At 34.4% G+C, this 20,850-nt stretch overlaps 1 pseudogene; it reads right to left on the bottom strand.

Moving 5' to 3' along the window:
- Positions 1-14,669: 14,669 nt before the first annotated feature.
- Positions 14,670-15,643, bottom strand: LOC107151943 (annotated as a pseudogene).
- Between the last annotated feature and the right edge of the window lie 5,207 nt (positions 15,644-20,850).

Raw genomic sequence — 20,850 nt, 5'->3', positions numbered from 1 at the left:
AGTAAAATTAAAGAAGAAATAGTGATATAGTGTGCCTATGAATTGAAAGACTTTATATAATAATTCTGATATTAACATGGAGATGAAAAATATCTATAATATTCAAAATACTTTGAATTAAAGCAAAGTTGGACTTAACCTGATTTAAAGACTTACATAAAGCTACAATAATGAATATACCATTATATTGGCATAAAGCTAGATATATACATTAATGTAACAGAATAGGTACTTTAAATGCAGACCCACATACATAAGGTCAATTTATTTTCTGCAAAATTTCTAAAGAAATTTAATGGAGAAAAGATAATATTTTTAATAATGATGCAAAAACAAATACAAAAACAAATCAAAACAAAACTTTACTCACACTCTTTATGCAAATGTTATCTAAAAGGTTCATATATGTAAAGAGGCAAAACGGTAAAACATCCAGCTGAAACTAGGAGAGATTCTTGTTGACCAGGCATTTGGAAACATATTTCTTAAATTGGACAAGACCATGAACTGTATAGAAACACATTTTCTACTTTGTCAAAATTATAAACATTTGTATTCAAAATAATTTTTTAATGAATAGGCAAGGCACACACTTCATAAAATGTTTGCAAAACATGTGTCTGTCAAAGTACTTACACTACATCTTATCAAGGATTGTTAAAATGCAGTAAAATAAGTAATAAAATAAATTTCTGTTTTCTGTTACAATAGCTAGAATGAAAATCCTGACAGTACCAAGGGCTAGTGAGAGTGGGACCCAACTGACTCTCAAACACTCCCCAAGGGAATGCAATATCACACAACTTTGGAAAATTGCCACTTTTAAAAAAGTTAAATACACACCTGTTGTATCCCATCCCATCCCATTTTTTGTCATATATTTAATCAAGAGAAATAAAAGCATATGTTCACACATAGAAATGTGAATGAAAGAGAACAGATAAAAAGAATAACTGAATTCCATAAAATTCTAGAAAACACAAACTAATCTATGTGACCATAGCATATGGGTGGTTGTGGGAGACCCAGGCTGGGAGGTGGCAGGGAGGAATAGTGGTATCTCAATGCCTTTTTGGATATGTTTATTTCCTTAACTGTAGTGATAGATTTACAGATGTGTATGTATGTTCAGTTCATGTCATTTTACACTTTATGTGCCCTGTTCTATGTCATTATGCTACAATAAAATTGTCCAAGGTAACAAATCCTGAAGGAATACTTAAAACAAGTGACCTTGTTCTTCAATTTCATCTTCTTCACATATTCTTTTTTTAGCCAACCAAATGCAGGAAATCACTTGTTACAGGCATCCCATGGACTCTTAGTGAACATCAGGTCTATTTGAAGTAGTTTTACTGGAGTAGGTCTTTATAATAACTGATGAGGTAAATTGTATAAATAATATCTTACATTTTACTTTAAAATTCAATCATTAACCTCAACATGGGTGAGTAACCTTCTCAAAATCACAAAGTTGGAGGGAAAGAGATTTGAGGCTTAACACAGGTATCTGAAGTCTAAGCCTATCCCCATTAATAACAATATTATCTTGCTTAGGTGAGAAAAGAGCTACTAGGCTCTAAATTGTGTGTTAACGTAGACTGGGGCCATGAAGCTGCTGTCAGATCAGAAGCCTTTAAAAACAAAGCAGAAAAAGTCAGTTCCTGAGCCAATATGTTGGTGTGTTGGGCCTACATTTTCTTCTCATAGTGCAGGGTTTTTGGTATAATTTCTAGGTCTTTGATCCACTTTGAGTTGAGTTTTGTGTAGGGTGAGAAATAGTGCTAAGAGCCAAGTATATGATGCATGGCATTTTTGGTCGAAAGGTGACGCCAGCTAGCCATTGAGATGATATGATTATGTTAAATTTGCATTCATATGGATATTGGACTCCTGCTGTTCACCTAGGCCGACTACGGGACTCCTGGAGAGTTCCCATTGGTTGGGGAAGTACAGTAGGAGGGAGTTCCTGGGGGAGGAGCTCTCTCTGCAGTCCGGGAGGAGGCCGCGTGGGTGGAAAAAATCTTCCCGGGCAGTACCGGACATTGGCGGCAGTTTCAAAAAATAAACTTTGTTCCTGCTTGAGTGGCTCGTGATTTTGTGCCCAGCCAGACTGCGGCAAAATAGGAGTTAACTTTCATCTGCTACATATGGATTTCTAGATTTCCCAGCACCATTTGTTGAAGAGGCTATCTTTTCTCCAATGTATGTTTATGGTGCCTTTGTCTAGTATGAGATAAATAACTGTATTTATGTGGATTTCCAGTTTTCCTAGCACCATTTGTTAAAGACGTTATCCAACATAGATATTTGTTATCTTTGACTAGTATGTGAAAACTGTATATGGGTTTGTATCTACTTTATTTCATTTATCTTCATGCCTGTTTTGATGCCATTACCAGGCATTTTTTGGTTACTATTACTCTGTAGTATAATTTGAGGTACAGTTTTTGTGATGTCTCCTGCTTTACTTTTCTTGCCAAGGATTGCTTTGGGAAAATAAGAGACCCAGAATAGCCAAATAAATTTCATGACTGCTTTTTCTATTTCTGTGAAGAACTTCATTGGCATTTTTATGGAGATTCAATGCAATCTGTACAGCATTTTTGGTAGTATGACCATTTTTACAATATTAATTCAGCCTTTCAATTTCTTTCTTTAGTGTTTTATAATTTTCATTGTAGAGGTCCTTCACCTCTTTTGTTAGATTCATTCCCAAGTACATTTGAGTCTATTGTGAATAAGATAGTTCTCTTAATTCCTTTTTCAACAGATTTATCATTGGAGTACAGGAACACAATTAATTTATGAGTATTGATTTTGTGTCCTGCTACTTGACTAGATTCATTTATGAGCTCTATAAGTCTTCTGGTAGGTTTTAAAAATATGTCTGCATTTAGAAATCTAGCAAACAGAAATAATTTCAGTCCTATTCATATTCTTTTACTTTTCTTCTCTTGCCTTATTACTCTGGCTAGTTTCCTCAGTATATAGCCAAAGGATTTAAAATCAGTATACTACAGTGACACAGCCAAATCAATATTTATAGCAGCTCAATACACAATAGCTAAGCTATAGAACCAATCTAGGAGCCCTTCAACAAATGAATGGATAAAGTAAACATGGTATATATACACAGTGGAGTATTAATCAGCTGTAAAGAAGAATGACTTCAAGGCATTTGCTGGTAAATGGATGAAATTGCAGACTATAATGCTAAGTGAAATAAACCAATCACCCCAAATCAAAGGTTGAATGTTTTCTTTGATATGCAGAAGCTAACTCAAAATAAGTGGTGGGGATTAAAAAGAGAATAGAAGTAAGATCAGAGGAGAAAACAAAGGAAAATGAAAGGAAGGGAGTAGAGATGGGATAGGGAAATCAGTGGAATGAATCTCACCTAACTCTTCTATTTACACATATAAATATGTCACAGTGAATCTCACCATCATGTACATCTGCAAGACACTAATTAAAACTATAAGTGAATAGCAGAATGATCAATAAAATAGAGGAAAGGGAACAGGGGATGGGAGGAAGGGAGGAGACGGGAAAATACTGGGGACTGAATTAGAATAATTTATATTCCATGCTTTTATAATTATGCCATAGTATCTTTTATTGTCTCATATAACTAAACAGAGCCAATAAAAATAAATAAAACAAAGCAGGAAACATTGTTTCTGTCCCTGGAAGAAAGCAAAATTTTCCTTAGAATGATGATTACCCTGGAGCCCAGGGAATGTGAGGACAAGACTCTGCATCCTGCCTGTAAACAATGAAAAGCAAAATTAATTCCTTTTGTTAATTGGTAACAGTCATGAGGTGTCTCCTGCCAATTAGTTATATCAGTGCAGTTCAAGGCAGAAAACAAAATGAAACTAAGGAAGATTCGGCACTAAAGACATCAGTGTCAAGAAAAAGAGATAGGTAGGGATTAGTTTAGGCAACATCAGTTAGCTCAAATACTAGTCTGCTTAGTGTATTTAACTTAAGAGGGACTGAGGTAATAGTTAAGAATATATCTGTTTTTTATTTTAATTCAGCTCATATTTTATAGAGTTATCACTTTACAATTTTAATCAAAATCAAGGTTTACAATCTGCTATTATTCTTTGCTTTTTAATTAAAATGGGAAATGCTTATGAGCCTGGAATCCAGTAAACTCACATGGAAATGTTTGCTTCTAGTTATATCCTGCAAGATAGCTGGACAGAGATGTGACGTTATCATTTTGCATTTGAATGTCTCTTCTGCTATTCATCAGATAAATTGCTTTGGGTGGGATGGTTTTGAGGTGGTCACTAAACCTCAATAGTTTAAGTTGCTGATTTGTAGAATGGGCATAGGAGTAACTATTTCTATCCTTTGTAGTTTTTATACAATATGGTTGTAAAAGCCTGCAAATTTTCCCCACTTAACTCAAACATACTGGGGGGATGAAAACCACTTGCATTTTACTGTTATCATCTGCTCATTGAAGCAGTGATGTTCAATGGTAAAGGAAGTCCCAAGGCTAGTCAGAACACACAGTGTGCAGCAAACCTCTTGGGGAATACATTAGAATCTTGGGAAGATGGGAGAAGAGGTTTTTTGGTTTTGGTTTTGTTTTGTTTTTTTTTAAACACAAAAATTCTTAAAGTAGAATTCATGTACTATAAATTAAGAAGTTTTTGTATATTCACAGGTTGTGCAACCATTGCAATTAATCCTAGAACATGTTCATCAACCAGAAAAAAATTACCCTATACAATAGTAGTTGTTCCCCATTCTTTCTTCTCCCAGTTCAAGATCCACTAATCTATTCTCTGCCTCTATAAATTTACCCAATTCTGGACATTTCATATCAAGGAAATCATATATTATATGGCTTTTTGTGCTTAGATTCCTTCACTTAGAATAATGTTTTTGAGTTTTCTTCATGTTCTAGCACATATCAGTACATGCTGTATGTAATCATGTTTATGAATGAATATTTCCCTGGACATCACACATATATTTTATTCATTCGTTATCTGATAGACATTTGGATGTTTTCTGCTTTTTAGAAATTATGAATCATGTTGCCCTAGCGATGTGTATACAGGGTTTTCTGTGGATATACGTTAATTTTATTGATTATATACCAAGGAGTGGGATATTGAGTTACATTACTAGTTCCTCAAAATATTAAACACAGTAAGTCATTTTCCAAAATAGCTTTACTATTTTACAAACTCACCAGCAATATATAAATGTACTGATTCCTTTACGTGCTCATGAACACTAGTTATAATCTGTCTTATTGATTTCAGTCTTATTGGTGTCCATGAAGTAGTATCTCATAATGGGTTTTGAATTACACTTTCCTAAATGACTTATGATGTTGAACATCTTTTCACGTGCTTATTAGTCATTTGTATATATTCTTTGGAAATATGTCCATTTAAATTATTTCTTTTTCTTCATTTCTTTTTTAAATTGTTATTTAAGAACTCTATATGTGATTATAATGCCTCTGCTTTCAGTATAATTGATATTTAGCATCTTTTAAAGTGCCTCTTGAAGAGTGATTCAAAGGCCACTGCTGGTCCCTGAGACTTTTTAGGAGTTCTATAAGATCAAAACTATTCTTACTACCTCAAATGCACAGTAAGATTTTCAGCTACTTATTTGTGATATTTTAACAGATTAAATGCAGAGGCAGATGGGAGAATCCAGCTGAATTCAGCTTAGTCAGACCTTGAGCCTTAAAAAAATGTAAAACAATGCCACCTTTATCACTAGTAAAAATTATTTTGGAAAATAGCATTGATTTTTAAGAAAATATGGGTAATGTAGTAGGTTTGCTATTTGAAATGGGATAATAAATGATTTTAAATATAATAAATCTTAATTGCTACACAATCTACATAAAGAAAAAGCTTCTCCTGGCCCTTTATAGTTCTTAAATATGTAAATGGGTACTGAGACCAAAAAGTTTAGAACACAGACATGTGTAATGCTGGGTGCATAGTAGATAGTCAATATCAATTTTCCTTTTAAAAAGCAGGTCCACCTCAATTCTATTGAATCATAGTTTCTATAGTTGAGGTTTTGGCATCTGTATGTACAAAATTTCTCCAGGTATTTCTTACATGTAACTGAATCTAGAAATCAGAGAGATAGTTAATCCTTTCATTTCATATTTGAGGAAAGAAAGTTTAGAAGACCAATGAAGCTGGTGAGTCATCTTGAATCCAGGAGAAGAGCCCCATATCTAGACATTCAACCAAATTTTATTCATCATACATTCACAACATAGTATGAAAGAGCTTTGAATCCTTCCTCACAATAGGTTTTTCAACAGAGAAGGTGTAAGAATTCTGTAAGCTGGAGGTATAAGAGTTAACTCTCTACATAAACCTCCCACAATTTGGCTGAGGACTGACATTAGCATACTTGCTGGTCTATACACATTTCCCAAATTTACCAGCCTTTCTATGGTACCACAATAGCAATAGAAATTAGTGACATATTCTTAAATCAGAGAACCTACTTTCATACTGTAGAGACTATCATGGTAGATGGGCATAAGGAACAAAGGTATTTTGTACTAATGTCACCTCTGATTCTCAATTTATCAACCGTTTTTCTTTCATGTTTCAGTGATGAAGACAGACTTTCTAACAAATAGAATAGATAGAATGCTACCAGATATTAGCACCCTGGTTAGACAGATTTTTAAAAGAAGAAATGACTAGTGACTGCTTTCCTATGGAGAAGGTATCAATCAGAACCTATAAATCAAGTCTTTCTTTAGTTCATTAATATCCCTTCTATTCGCATTAGCTATAATTGGGCTATATTAGATATTGGTATTGGCATTGACAAATGACAATATTTTAGGGTGGTCAGATCTTCTCCCATCTATTCTTTAAAGACAATAGTAACAACTTCATAATTTATAAAAATATTTGTATAGACACTACTTCATTTGATTATGTAATTACCTTGCTTTACAATTGAGGATATTGACTTGAAGACAATGTGATTTGTCATGAAGTATGCTTATTAACTGGCAAAGTCAACATATTGGTACATTTGAAAAGAAACTGTAAACTTGGCTCCAAGTCCTGTGTTCTTTCCAAAGCACCATCTTAATTCTATGGTATTACTTTTTGAAACTCTTTAGTTACACAGTAAAAGAAAAACTTATTGTTATAAATGCCTCAACATAAATTAAAAAAACACTAATGGAAGCATTTTAAGCCCCTGTAACTAGTGAGTGTGTGATATTTTGAGGTCATTTTTCCTCTTAGAATCACACAAATGATGCAGCAATGTTTCTTCCATCTCCAGCCCTTTCCATCTTGCTCATGTCTGCTTAATTGTTCTGCTTTTGGAAGTTTTTCCTGACTATCCTGATTCTGATATCCACGTTCTAGACCTTTGTTAATTCCATAGCATTATCATCATTTGGCAGTATTTTTTTTTTTTTTTTAGCATGGGTGTTTACTTTGATACTATTTCCTGCCTGCACTGCAACCCATGAAAATAGGACCTGGGTCTATTTTTCTCTGTATCTCCAGAGCTTAATCTATTGTTGCCACTCTTTAAATACTTGAGCGATCATGTAGATCTAAATATTCTCCAAATTGTTCTACCATATGGCCAGCTTCTACCTAGGAAATATCAGCAGAAAAGAGTCTGGATTGGGAAGCATCCTTCATGCCTTTGGAGAATGACTAATTTTTGCAAACACACAGTAAATGTGTCAGTGTTTTCTATGTGGTTTCTAAGTTGCATGCACCCAGTTCTATTGATACCTCAGGCACATTGACTCTGAGGGCTTAAAAGGCAATATTCTGACTTTTGTCAAATAAGCTTTTTTTTCCTTTAAAAATTAACTTGCACTCCAAAAAAGCTGTCAAATTCAGAGTTTTGCTGAGCTAATTTATTCTCCCTCTGTGCAGAAAAAGATTTACAATGAATTCATTGTTGTTAATAATGTAGGGCTTGTACTTAGGAAAACACATACGATACATTTTCAGAAACACACTTCTTTCAGGAATATTGTTTATTTGGGGTTCACAGTTTCAAAGTCTCAATCTATTGATAGCTGACTCCATCACTCTGGGTCCAATGTAAAGCAGAAGTCATGGCAGAGGGTGCGGCAGAGGTAAAGGCAATCAGAAAGCAGAGAGGGAGCTCAGATCACCAGGGACAAAGGCACACCCCCAGTGATCTACCTCATCCAGCCATACTCTACCTGCCTGAAGTTACCAAGTTAATCCTTATGAGTGGATTAATCCACTCATAAGGTACAACACTCAGAATTATTTTACCTCTGAATGTTCTTGCATTGTCTCACACACAAGCTTTTGGGAGACACCTCATTTCTAAACTACAACAGGAGTGGTCAGATTATGACTCAAATTCTTTACTTTTCTACTGTGTCATATCCATGTTAGTGGATCTTAACATTAACATCCATTCTCCTAAAAGGAATAAATACATTTTCCAGAAGACGTTAATGAAATTTGCAGAGTAAAGGCAGTTAGAGGAAAATGTACACAAAAAAGGACAAAACATCTAAGAAATATGCTATATACTATTGGCTTAGAGAAATCTATGAAAATGGTGCTTTCTGTTTTGAGTTGCCTCCAAGATAACTGTTTCTAGGAATTAGAGTGCCTGTAAGAATAAATAGAACATGCAATTATTGCTAAGTACTCCTGAGTAGTAGAAGTTTGTAGGCCCACATTATATTGTTACTAAAGAATCCTTGTAAGAAACTAAGGCATTCAATGGTAGTTATTTGAGTTAGAGTGTGTTCAGCAACATAAAATCTAATATCTATTCCTTGCTCAGAAAAGTAAGAAGAGGAAAGACTTGTTGGAACAATCTGAAACTGTAGTTTGATGAAACAGCTTAAATAAATTGAAAGAAATTGAATACATACCACTTGGAAGGACAAGGGTACAGAGTTCTTCATGAATCCAATAAATAAGATAAAATTAACTGGGTCAAAAATTTTAAATGGGTTCAATTTAAGGGAGTAGTCTACTAGGTTGCTGTTCATCTGAAGTGCTGAGGGATGAGATTAGAAGTCTAGTAGATGGGACATTATTTTAGACAGTAAATGGTTAAATTAAGGTTCCCAATATGATCCTCAAAGTCTTTGCAAATGTTCTTTACAAGAGAGCCACTGCCATATTGGAAAATCTGGTGGGAGACTTGTATCAATTTTAGAAACCTACAGATTATACTGGCTACCAAGGAAAGACACTGATCTACAAAGCCAAATAATGCAGGGAAGCAGGCCTGGAACAAGCGGAGTAAATGGCAGACCAACTCTTCCCCACTCACTCGATTTTTCAAGCTGGAGGGCAAAACTTCATTGGCAGAATGCAGAAGCTTCAAGTTGAATGTAAGAGTTTAAGTTCTCAGCTAGATAATGAATTGGACATTTACAAATCCAAACTAACAAAAGTGAAATTGGTCTGATACTTTAATGTGAATAGAAAAAAGTGGGATCTACTTGAGATGTCTTTAAGGGGTGGAAGTTGTGACTGATATTTATTTTTGAAAAACAAATAGGAAAAAAAATTCTTATTTTCCCTGTTTTAACTCTGGTAGACAGAATAATCAACCCTCAAAGATATCCATGCCCCAAACGCTGGACCTGCATATATGTGACCTTATGTTATGAAGTTAAGGATCTTAACATGGGGAGATTATACTTGATCATCTGGGTGGATCCAATGTAGTCTAAAGAACCCTTCCAAGAAGCAGGCAGAAAGATCAGAATTGGAAAAGGAAGTATGATGACAATTGAGGTCAGGGCAATAAGATAAAGGAATAACAGTTAAAGAAATACAGGCTGGAGAAGCTGGAAAAGGCAAGGAAAACTTTTGCTTGAGACTTCAGAAAGAACATAGTCCTGTTGATATCTTGATTTTAGTACTTTTGACCTCTTGTCAGTATAATAATGAATTTATCTAATTTTAAGACACAAATTCTGTAGAATGTATTATAGTGGTAGAAAGATAATACAGACTTTAGTACTGAGTTTGTGGAGTGCTGCAGTAACAAATATCTAAACATGTGAGAATGAATTTGGTTGAAATTGGGCAGTGGGAAAAAAATTAGAAGAATGTCAAGAAGTCATAAAACATTACAGTATTTAGTTGCACAGAGGGCTTTTTGAAGGGTTAGACAAATGATTGATGGATCCCCTCCATATAAGCAGAAAACAGCATGAGAAAGGATTCCAGGAAACATACTGTGGGGGTGATTCTTGGCTAAAGAAGTGAACCTCAGGACATTTGGAGACCCACTGAATTCTGGAGAGTTTTTTACTAGCATAAATGCTGCCAGTTTGGATTGAAAAAGAGAATAAAATTAAAGAGGCTGTCAGAGTCCCATTATTCTGTAGGGAGTAAACAGGTTGGTCCAACTACTCAACCTCAAATATGTGCTAGTTTAACTTCTTGAAAAATAGTTCCAAGGGTAAAACCTTCAGTCTAGAGTCCTTAACTCAGAGGATGGATACAAGGATCACAAATAATTACTATAAGACTTTGCATTACTTACCCAAACAGATTTCAATATGTGGTGCTGAGAATCAAACCCAGTGCTTCACCCAGGCTAGGCAAGGGCTCCACCACTGAGATACAGCTCCAGCCCTTATTTTTAAATAGACTTTTGTCTTTCAATTTTCATACTCTGAATAGGAAGGCTGTCCCATTCTTGTGCCACCTCTATATTCTAGAAACAGATAGCTTATTTGCTAGTTTTACAGGCCTACAGATAGAGAGGGATTTGGCTCCAGAATTGATTATTTCCATATTCAGAGACTAACCCATATTTAACTTAGAATATTTAGATTATCAAATTTTGTGAATTTTTTACTACTTTTTAAGATTTGGGGTTGATTATATATATATTATATCAGTAGGGTGTATTTTGATATATTATACACACGTGGGGTGCAACTCATTACAATTTTGATCCTATTCTTGTGGTTGAACATGATGTGGAGTTACATTGGTCATCTATACATATGTTAACAAGAAAAGTTATGTCTGATTCATCTTGTCTTTCTTATTCCCATTCCCCTCCCTTACCTTCATTTCTCTTTGTCTAATCCAATGAACTTCTATACTTCCCTTCCCTTCCCTCCCTTGTAATGGGTTACCATCCACATATCAAAGATAACATTTGACCTTTGGTTTTTGGGGACTGGCTTATTTCACTTACCATGATATTCTCCAGTTCTGTCTAATTACTGGCAAAGGTCATAATTTCATTCTTCTCATTAGGTGAGTAATATTCCATTATGTATAAATACCACAGTTTCTTTATCCATTTATCAGTTTAAAGGCACTTAGGTTGTTTCCATAATTTACCTATTGTAAACTGAGCTGTTATAAACATGTGGCTGCATCACTGTAGTATGGCTTATATCCAAAGGACTTAAAATCAGCAAAGAATGGGATAACTGCACCAAATGGTGGTTCCATTCCAAGCCTCCTAAAGAATTTCTCTACTGCTTTCCAGAGTGTTGCACAAATTTACATTCCCACCAGCAATGTGTGAATGAACCTATTTTCCCACATCCTCACCAACATTTATTACTCGTACTCTTGATAATAGCCATTGTGACTGGAGTGAGATTAAATCTCAGTGTAGTTTTAATTAGCATTTCTCCAATGGCTAGAGATGTTGAACATTCTTTCATATATTTTTTGACCATTAGTATTTCTTCTGTGAAGTCCCTGTTCAGTTCCTATGCCCTTTTATTAATTGGTTTATTTATTTATTTGTTTTTGGTGTTAAGTGTTTTGAGTTCCTTGTATATCCTGGAGATTAATGCTGTATCTGAGGTACAGGTGGTAAAGATTTTCTCGGATTCTATAGGCTCTCTGTTCACATTCTTGACTGCTTCCTTTGCTGTGAAGAAGCTTTTTAGTTTGATGCCATCCTGTTTATTGATTCTTCATTTTACTTCTTGTGCTTTAGGTGTTTTATTGAGGAAGTCTGCTCCAGAGCTGATATGATGGAGAGTTGGGCCTACTTTTTCTTCTAGTAGGCACAGGGTCTCTGGTCTAATGCCTAGATCCTTGAACCACTTTGAGTTGACTTTTGTGCAGGATGAGAGATAGGGGTTCAGATTCAATCTACTACATATTTATTTTCAGTATTCACTAGAACCATTTGTTGAAGAGGATATCTTTTCTCCAATGTATGTTTATGGCAACTTTGTTTACTATGAGATAGCCTTATTTAGGTGGGTATGTCTCTGCTGTCTTCTATTCAGTTCCATTGATCTTCAATTCTGTTTTTGTGTTAATACCATGCCATTTTTGTTACTGTAGCTCTGTAGTAAAATTTAAGGTCTGGTAATGTGATACCTCCTGAATTATTTTTCTTACTAAGGATTGTTTTGGCTATTCTGGGCCTCTTATTTTTTTAAATGAATTTCATAACTGCTTTTTCTATATGAAGAATGTCTTTGGAATTTTAATGGGAATTACATAAAATCTGTATAGCATTTTTGGTAGTAGGGCTATTTTGACAATATTAATCTGCCTATCCAAGAACATGGGAGGTCTTTCCATTTTCTAAGTTCTTCTTCAATTTCTTTAATTTTCTGTAGTTTTCTTTGTAGAGGTCTTTCACCTCTTTTGTTAGATTGATTCCCAAGTATTTTATTTTATTTAGAGGCTATTGTGAATGGAATAGTTTTCCTGATTTCTCTTTCAGCTAATTCATCATTGGTGTATAGAAACACAGTTTATTTGTGGGTGTTGATTTTATATCCTACTTCTTTGCTGAATTTGTTTATAAGTTCAAGAAGATTTTTGGTGGAGTATTTTGGGTCTTCTAAATGTAGAATGATGTCATCAGCAAATAGGGATAGTTTGAGCTCTTCTTTTCCTATTCATATCCCTTTAATTTCTTTCTTTTGTCTAATTATTCTGGCTAAGGTTTCAAGGACTATGTTAAATATAAGTGGTGAAAGAAGGCATCCCTGTCTTGTTCCAGTGTTTAGAGGAACTGTTTCCATTTTTCCTCCACTTAGAATGATATTGGCCTTAGGCTTAACATATATAGCTTTTAGGATGTTGAGATATGTTCTTCCTGTCCCTAGTTTTTCTAGTGTTTTGAACATGAATAGATGCTGAATTTTGTGAAATACTTTTTTTTTTTTTGCATCTATTGAGATAATCATGAGGTTCTTGTCTTTAAGTCTGTTGATATGATCAATTATATTTATTGATTTCTGTATGTTGAACTGTATGTTTCTGTATGTGCATCCCTGGAATGAACTCCACTTGATCAGGATGCACTATCTTTTAAATATGTTTTTGTATGCCATATACCAGGATTTTATTAAAAATTTTTGCATCTATGTTTATGAGGGATTTTGGTCTGAAGTTTTTTTCCTTGATGTGTCTTTGTCTGGTCTTGTATCAGGGTGACACTAGCTTCATAGAATGAGTTTTGAAGGGTTCCCTCCTTTTCTATTTCATGGAATAATTTGAGGAGTGTTGGTGTAAGTTCTTTTTTGAATGTTTGGTAGAACTCAGCTGAGAATCAGTCTGGTCCTGGGCTTTACATTGTTGGTAGGCTTTGTATGGCATCTTCAATTCCATTGCTTGAAATTGGATTGTTTAAATTTTCTATATTTTCCTGGTTCAATTTGGATAGGTCATATCTCTAGAACATTATTTGTCAATGTCATCATGATTCTCTATTTTATTGGACTACAAATTTTTAAATTAGTTTCTGATTATCCTCTGTATTTTATAGTATCTATGGTGATATTTTCTTTTTCATCACAAATTTTAGTGATTTGAGTTTTTCTTCTTGTTTTGTTAGCTTGGCTAAGTGTTTATCTATTTTATTTAATTTTTCAAAAAATCAACCTTCTGTTTCATCTATTTTTAAAATTTTTTGTTTCAATGTCATTGACTTTGGTTCTGATTTTAATTATTTATTGTCTTCTACTGTTATTAGTGTTGATTTCTTCTTTTTCTTTTTTGAAGTTTAAAGAAAAAAAATTATAAGATTTGAAAAACAATTCCTAAAAGATTGACTTTTCCAGAAAACTGTAGCTACACAATAAATTGTTTCTCTCATGTCAAAATGTGCATATAACACAAATACAAAAACCATAAAACAAGCCACCATTCTTCAACAATTTGAGCAAAGATGTAATGCCTAAGGAACAACATGGATGACTTGCGAAAGACGGGCTCTTTAGGATAAGCACCATTGGAAAAAAAAAAGGAGCACAAATGGATGAGTGTGTTCAGTTATATACACTGAATTGAACCTTTGGCTCTTGGAAACAGAGCGATTTGTCATATAGCATTAACACATATTATAAAAGTGTGTAGCATCAAAGGAAAAGAACCACTAGCATTCAAAAGCAGCTTTGTCAACTTGGCAAACATTCTACAGTGTGTCTTTCTGTTGTTCATCAATGACATAAGTAGCAACTTCAAAATGAAATTTTAAAAAAAAAGGAGAAAGGAGTAGTAACCCCATTTATTTTCTCTGTTTAAATTCAAATAGAGAGCAGACATCAATTCTGTTATATATAAACATCTTCAAAGTACATCATTTGTAAAAGAGAAGAACTAAGAACAAAAATGTTTTTACAGAGATCTAAACACAGGTCAGTAAAGAGAGCCTCCTCATACTGCTTTCTGAGGTTATTCAGGAGGGGTCACTTCATAATTGCTGGCACTAAACAATGTTGCAGAATTCTTTGCCAGGTACTTGAGGAAATCATGACGATAATTCAGTAATAAAGCAAGGCTCTTCTCAAATTTATTTGGATTTATTATTTATTAATAATAAATAATAAAAAATTTATTATTTGTAGAATTGCTCCAATTCCTACAAATAATAAATAGATGTAGTGCATACTCCTGGGACATGGGTACATCAGGATGATCTACAAGGATTTCAGCACACTGTAGCCTCTCAAATTTGTAGAGCAGTTGAGTGCCCAACATCACATTGAACTATTCTTTTATTCCCGCTACAGCTTCATTAATGGCATACTCCTTATTATCTATGTTTCCTTGAGATTTCTTGTAATTTGCATAATCCTCTAAAACAGAATCCACTTTCTTCTTCACAGGAAGATAAAAGATCTGTTTTTGTCTGGTAATTAAGTTTCAGTCATCAACAAGTCATGGCTGTACCTCTTCGGGAATCTTTACCTTCAACTCAGTTCATAAATGTTTCTTCATTTTCAAAAGGAGGATCTACAGGGGCCCTTTTCTTCCCAGGTGGCTGAGGTGTCTCACTGGTACTGCCACCATCTCAGTTTCCAGGTGTTTTTTTGTTTGTTTTTTCTTGTTTCCACTTCAACATGTTTCTGTTGCAGACCAGATGCCTTCTTTCCTGCAGCAGCCCTTCTCATCTTCCCCTCTGCATACTGCTCCTGATTGTTTAAAAGTCCACATACTTGAGTACTCTGCTCTCTGCAACCCTTTCATCCCAATTTTTATTCCAACCACTGTAATGTATAAAGTATGAAGCAAAGTGTGGTAAGGTTGCCATAAAGGACAAACAAGTGAAATAAAGAAAAGGCCCATGAAAGTATAGCACTTGCTCACCCTACTGGAAATTTCAGGTTAGAGTCCTGCTTGGGTGCCATTTGTAAGTGATTCAACTCCTCCTCCTTTTCCTACCACCCATGACTACCACCCCCTACTCTCTACCCCAACCAACTTCCCATCAGACCCGCCATTAGGCACAGTCAGATCCATATCCTGGGCCCAATTTGCCAGTGATGGCAGACCTCACAGCACAGCGGCCTGCACAGCCTGATTTGTTCTTTTTCCAGGGCTTTGAGATGTGATGTTAGGTTATTTATTTGGTACCTTTCTATTCTTTTAAAGAATGTGCTCATTGCTAACACTGGAATGATATTTGGTGCTAGAATGGATTGAGGTTTCAGGGGATTTTGGAATGTGGTGAATGTATTTGTATGTGAGAAGAGCATGAATTCTTGTGGACCAGAGGATGACTGTTGTCCATATTGTAATCCATGGCATCTGTGATGCTATCTTCCATAGAAAAATAGGAACCTTAACTTAATTACGAATGCACTAAGAAAAGGAGGGTAACCTGGATTATTTGGGTTAGATATAATCACACAATGTAATCACAGGAGTCCTTATAAGAGAGAGTCAGGAAGATCAGTTTAACAGGAAGAAATAAGAGACAGAGGGTACTAGGTGGCCAGGAGCCCAGGAGTACCAGCTTTCTCTAGAGGCTGCCAATAAGGAAAGACATTGTCCCCCATGGTCCCAACAAAGAACAGGTTTTTGCTGACACCTGGATTTTTATATTTCTGACCTCCAAACTTAGATGAACTTGTCCTGTTTTACTCTACTAAATTTGTAATAATTTATTAAAGCATAATAATAAATATTTATTGGTGAACTAATAAATAATCTTTTCAGTCCTGTACATTCAATAAGATAGTTTAATGCTCTACTAGTTTTACAATAGATTTTTAAAAATATATTTTAAAAAGACAGAGACACAAGCTTTTAAAAAGAAATGAAGTTTAAAATAATGATTTTTTAAGAGTCCAGACTTTCTTAAGAAATTTTTATAAAGAATTTTTATAAAGCAAATATACACTAAGTAAAATTTCATAAGACTGCAGTTATTTCTTCATAACGGAGAAGATAAAAATTTTATAATATAATTATCCTATCTAAAAGTTTTTTTTCATATATAATTGATATTAGCTTTGCCAAATTATTGGAGAGTCAGTAACTAGCAAGAAATCCTTGGTATTTCTTTGATGTTAAGTCTAGTACCAGACAGGATGACCCTGACTTTTTTCATTTGCTTTTGTTCTTATTTTTGCTTTTTCTCAAAGTTTGAAGTAACTCCTCCTTCCCAGATTCTAGAATATGATATCCACACAGCAAATCAAGGTACCAATCTTTCTTAGATATGTAAACACTTATAGTAAATGCTGTTATATGACTTTAAATACTGCTATAGTACTCACATATATGAAAGTGATTTTATTTTCTCAATTTTTTATTTTTGAACCTTTGGATTGTTTCCAAATTTTTGCCACCATAAATAACAATTTACTTGGCACCCTTATAATCAGGACTTTGTGACCATTACTAATAATTATTGATTATTAAACTATAAAATATGTTAGAAGTTGAAATTTGAAGTAAATCATATATCAAAGTTTAAGCTTGTGATTAATATTGACAAACTACCCTTAGAGTTATTTAATATAATTCTTATATTATTTAATATATTTATTGAACAATCTCATTTCAGATTATATTTTTTCTCTATTAGAACATTTAAAATTTTTTTTGTTGTTGTAGAATAGACACAATACCTTTATTTTATTTAATTTTATGTGGTGCTGAGGATCAAACCCAGTGCCTCACACATGGAAGGCAAGTACTCTACCACTGAGCCACAACCCCAGCCCTAGGACATTTAAAATTTTTTTTTAGTTATACATGACAGTAGAATCCATTTTGATTAGAATATGATTATGCAAGCATGAAATATATCTTAACAGAACTCCTTTCTTATGGATGTACACTACAGTGTGACTCACTATGGTGCATTTTTATACATGTACATAGAAGAATTAGGTCAGATTCATTCCATTCTTTCCATTTCCTGTCCCCCTCCCTTTCCTTCATTCCCCTTTGTCAAATCTACTGAATTTCTATTGTTCCCCTTTTCGTCTTATTTTGGGCTAATTTCCACATATTAGCAAAAACACTCAACATTTGCTGTTTTGGGGACTGGTTCATTTCCCTTAGCCAGATCCATCCATTTACTGGTGAATGTCCTAAAGTCATTTTTCCTAACAGCTGAGTAATACTGCACTTTGTGTATATACCACATTTTCTTTACCTATTCATAGGTTGAAGGGCACCTAGGTTGGTTCCATAGCTTAGCTATTATGAATTCAACTGCTATAAATATTGATGTGGCTCTGTCACTGTAGTATACGGATTTTAAATCCTTTTGGATATACACTGAGAAATGAGATATCTGGGTCAAATTGCTCCATTCCTAGTTTTTTTGAGGAATCTCCATACAGCTTTCCAGAGTGTTTATACCAATTTGCAATCCCAACAGCAATGTATGAGTGAACTTTTACCCCAAATCCTCACCAACATTTATTGTTACTTGTATTCTTGATAATTGCCATTCTAATTGGAGTGAGATGAATCTCAGTATAGTTTTAATTAGCATTTCTCCAACTGCTAGACATGTTGAACATTTTTTCATATATCTTTTTTTTTTAATTCTTTGTATAGCTGGAGACTGATTGCTCTATCAGAGGTGCAGGTAGTAAAGATAGTCTCTCATTGTGTAGGCTCTCTATTCATATTATTTATTATTTCTTTTTTTAAAAAGTTTTTTTGTAGTTGTAGATGGACAGCATGCCTTTATTTTATTTGTTTATTTTTATGTGGTGCTGAGGATAGAACCCAGTGCCTCACACATGCAAGGCAAGTGAGCTACTGCCCCAGCCCCTTGAATATTTCTTTTGCTATGAAGAAGCTTTTTAGTTTAATGCCCTACCATTTTTTGAATCTTGATTTTACATCTTGTGCTTTAGGAGTCTACTTAAGGAAGTCTGTTCCTGAGCTGATATGTTGGAGTGTTGGTCTTACATTTTCTTCTAGTATGTTCAAGGTTTCTGGTCTAATTTCAAGATCTACACTTAGTTGAGCTTTGTGCAAGGTAAGAAATAGGGGTTAAATTTCATTCTACTACACATGCATTTCAAGTTTTCCCAGCACTGTTTCTTGGAGAGGCTATCACATTAGGTTTTGAAAAAAAATTAAAGCCCTCCATACTTATTACTTGCATATTCCATACTCATATCCTGACAAGGAATAGTGCATATTCAGAGCACATGGATTAGCCCAGTGAAGCCATCTGAAGTTTGGTTCAATCTTCATTATTTTAGGACCGTTTTTCCAATTTGAAGATGAATCAAGCCTTCCATTTTTCCTTTGCTTTACTGATGCATGCATTTTTGTTATTATCACACCTGTAGTATAAGTGGGCAAAGGAAGGAATTAACTTTGATACATTTGGACTAAGTATTAACTCTCATAAAGTTTGGCACTGATGTATTTTAAATCAAGTCCAAAGGGAAATTTCAGAGCCATGTCTACATTTCTCTGCATTGCTAAGTCTCAGGCCTCAAGATAAAGCCTATAACATTTGGCAGGGATAACTAAATATATGGGTGGAGTAATTAATTTCACAGGGAATAATACTTTTGCTTTCAGTAACTGATCTTTTTACCCATTTATTTACCCATTTATTATTATCTATTTACCCATTTATTGCTACTGAATCTAGTTGAGATGGGTAGTAAAGATGTGGCAATACATAGCCTTCAGGCTCAGAACCTGCTCTGGAGCACTTGTGCTCTTGAAGGTAATCTAAGTTTAATTAGTTAATATCTGGTACCCATTGTGAAATAATGCAGATATTGGGAATTAAATGAGAAAGCTTGCTTATCTTGCAACAGGCATAAAATGTGTTTTTAATTAGGTTAAGTAAGAGTACAAAAATCTAGCCCTTTAAGAAATCTATCCCTATTCCCAATTTTTTCTGCAGTTGTGTCTCTGTAGCCCCAATTCATTTTCAGTATTTTAGTGAAACTGCCTAGCCACTGACAGCTATTGAATTAACTGAGGAGCCAATTTGATTAAAAGTTTTAAAGACATTTTAGTCATAAGTGGGGCCTATGAAAAAATGAGTTTGCAGTGGTACAACAGAATTTTGTAAGCTGCCAAGGGTAAAGTGAAATGGGTGTTTGATGCTAAAATGTAGGTGTATCAGAATATATGGGTGGTTATGTGCTTAGGAAAATGCTAGACTAGATACAATTAAATTTATTTGCCCAAATGGGGGGAAACCTGAATGTGAGAGACACAGGGGTGGTAAGAGGGATAAAGGGCATTTTAAAGGCATCTGAATTTGAGATGCTATATGAAATCAAGTCATTTCTGCAGGCAGAAGTAAAATGAAGTTCTTTCTATTTTAGTATTTGGTGAACTGTGGATAGTTAACAGAAGTTAAAAGACAATTTTAGGCTCTGAGCCATAGCAATAAGTTTGCTTATCACTTTGTATCATTCAAGGGTGATGTTTGCTATTTCCGGCAGAGGTATTAGATATTCTCTATAGTTTGAGCCAAACATCTATTAAAAAATTAATACCAGCTTAGAAGGCAGCTTACAGTGGAGATGGTTAAGCTTAACTAGGTATTCATTACCTGCCTTAACTAGGTATTCACTACCCAGATAAGAGAAACAATCTGGAGAAATTTCTAACAGACATGTGGCTTCCTCATGAGGAAGAATAGGAATTTCATCAGAAGGATAGTCAATGGTACCTATGTTTTTGTGTGTATAAGTGTTCTTTACTAACTGTAACTCTTTATATTATAGGTGTTGATGAGGAAGACATAAAATGTAAATTATTAGATATCACAAAACAGTCTTTTGCCTGCCCACCCACCCCTGCCATGCAATTGTAAGTTTAAAAGGCCTGGACATTTTTACAGATATATTATCTTCCCCAAAACATGCCAAGAAACATTTGAGTTCTACTTTGGGTCTAGAACATCTCTGTCAGCTGGAGACTCACCCTCCATGAATCTTGATCTGAAGCTCTGTGGAAGTTTCAAAACTATCACTTCCTTGCCTGCAGTCAACCAGGAAAGATTATTAATATGTCCTATATCAAGTAATTCTTCCAAAACATTGCCTTTTCTTAGAAATTTGAATTTTTGAGGATTGTGATGTCAGCCACCTCAGTTGCAAACAGA

This window comes from Marmota marmota, unplaced genomic scaffold (genome assembly GCF_001458135.2).
Source record: "Marmota marmota marmota unplaced genomic scaffold, marMar, whole genome shotgun sequence".
In the NCBI taxonomy this organism is placed as follows: domain Eukaryota; kingdom Metazoa; phylum Chordata; class Mammalia; order Rodentia; family Sciuridae; genus Marmota; species Marmota marmota.
Note: the sequence above shows the minus strand (reverse complement) of the source record. Positions and strands in the feature narration are given on the sequence as shown.